The sequence below is a fragment of the Tupaia chinensis genome, unplaced genomic scaffold, assembly GCF_000334495.1.
Source record: "Tupaia chinensis unplaced genomic scaffold, TupChi_1.0 Scaffold000101_1, whole genome shotgun sequence".
Lineage (NCBI taxonomy): Eukaryota > Metazoa > Chordata > Mammalia > Scandentia > Tupaiidae > Tupaia > Tupaia belangeri.
This window is the reverse complement of record NW_006159565.1, coordinates 8,427,252-8,429,577: the sequence shown is the minus strand read 5'-3', so window position 1 is coordinate 8,429,577 and position 2,326 is coordinate 8,427,252. Positions and strand designations below refer to the sequence as shown.

Below are 2,326 nucleotides of genomic sequence, written 5' to 3'. Positions count from 1 at the left end.
TTCCTTTTTCTCCACCAAGGCATCCAACTCTGATATGCCAAGGTTGATTTCCTCATCCCAAATTCAACAAATGCACAGGGTTTTATAATGTGGAAAAACAGCATGAACATACCAAGGCTTTTAAAATGAGTTCAAAGCATTGTACACATATTAACAATCATTCCCAATAAATCTTCTTCTAAACACTAGACAAAGAGTAGTACAAAATTAATTACTCTTCCCTATTCCATCCCCCTAGTTTAGAACTGTAAGCAGCCTGTCCACATAAAGGACAGATCAGGGAACATCATTTGGGGCTTTTGTAGTGATATCTCCCATGCATCAGCTCGCTCTGCTCCAAACTCTCACTATTCACCATGACGTGAGCAACTATGACATCAACTCTCTTCAAATGTGAGGCACAAAGCACACCAAACCATGTTCCACATGTAAGACAAGATCCAAATATTGAACTTGAGGCATGCAGGTGGTGTGAAGTGAGGCACTGAATTCTACCATGGCCAACCATGGTTCGAGTCCTGGACCTGGCAGCTTGAAAACCATACTGAATGCATGTGCATGTGTGCCCCAAATCCCAAAGAGAATGGAGAAGGGATTGCAGCATGGCCCTCCTCCCCAGAGCATGATTTCTCATTTTCACACTCTCTGTCTCTCTCTCTCTAGCAAATGTACATGCTCTATGGCAAAAACCTAAAAAATAAATAACAATAATAATAATAGAAATAATACTGAGCTTAAATTCAGCCCTTTCAACCACAGCAGACACGTGAACAACATGAGTTGGAACTGTGATGATCCATTTATACACTGATTTCTTTTCAATAAATACTGTAAATGTATTTTCTTTTCCTTTAGATTTTCTTAATAACATCTACTTTATTGTAAGATTTATTTATTGTAAATTACTTTGCTTACTTTATTGTAAGATTATAACGTGCCAAATTGGTTTATACTCAGAAAGTTTATATCAAATGGGTTATTACATTTTATTCTCAGTATAGAACTAAAAGCTGAAGGGGCTGGATGGTGGCACAGTGGTAGAATACAATGTTCTGTGAAGCTGACCCATATGTGAAGGATCCAGGTTCACATCAAGACCTCCCTGAGAATGCTCGGCATGCAGATGCCAATGATCCAGGGCTGTTGAGACCCTACTGGGGGTGCTGTCTCTCTCTTTCTTTGTCTCTCTTATTCATGAAAGAAATATAAATAAACTTTTAAAATAAGTAAAATGAATACATAAAACTAAAGATTGGGGGTGGAAGACAGAGAAGGAGAATGAACTGGAAATAAGCAAAGCTCCCATAAATCAGACTTTCCTTGTCTCTAGATTTCTTAAGTGGTATCAGGTGTTGATGGCCTGAAGTACTGGTTATTCTATAAAATAGATAAAATGCTTAATCAGAGGAGAGATGCAAAAGGACAAAACGTTACTGTCCCTTAAGTGGAGAAAATGTAATTGAAATCATTTTCCCTCCTAAAAAGCAAGTAGCAATATAGTCAGGTATAGTTTGTACCTAAATACAGTGACAATTACAAAGAGAAAAAATGGAAACCAACACATTTAGCAAATGCCTACTAAAGACCAAGGGCAGTGCCCAGCCTATTTAAAGTAGTAAAACTAGAATTACCCATGATAAATATCAGAAAGAATTCTACTACTATGAGACAGGTTTCCTAGAAACAATCTTCAAAAAGTATTTAATTAATGATTTATTGGGTCATTGGGAAAGTCATGACACATTTTTGCATAGGAAAATACATGACTTTCCTAATGACCTAATATATTAGATAAATGGGCATTTTCTTTTCATGATATTTATATTTTAGGAAGAAAAACACTGTCCATACTTGTTTAAAAATCGTAAGCCAGACCAGTCCATGGCCAGGTGGTTAAAGCAACTGGATTCCACATGGTTAACTTAGACAGTTCAAGTTCCAGACCTGCTGACTTGAGGAACATGCCAGGCATGCCTAAAATCCCAAAAGGAGGTAGAGATGACCCTTCCCCGTGAAAAGTGCTTTCTCATCTTTTCTCTCTCTCTCACTCTCGATCTCACTCTCTCTGTGTCTCTCTCCAGTGAGTGCAAACACCCTCAGGCAAAATTAGTTTTAAAAATATTGTAAGCCAAAAAAAAACCCATGTTTTATCATTTAAAAAGCTAGTTTAGAACCCCATAATTACTGGGCCAGTCCCATAGCCTAGTGGCTAAGAGACCTGGATCCCACATGGCCAACCATGGTTTGTGCTCAAAATCCCAACAGGAAGAAGGAATGAAAGAGAAGGGATTGCAGCATGACCACAGGGATGCTTTCTATCTCCTCC

The 2,326-nt window shown here is 38.2% G+C and overlaps 1 protein-coding gene across 4 annotated transcripts in view; it reads right to left on the bottom strand.

Annotated features, from left to right (window-relative positions):
- TASP1 (taspase 1) overlaps positions 1-2,326 on the bottom strand; it is a 312,198-nt gene that overhangs the window by 166,614 nt on the left and 143,258 nt on the right. The gene's annotated exons all lie outside the window — the stretch shown is intronic.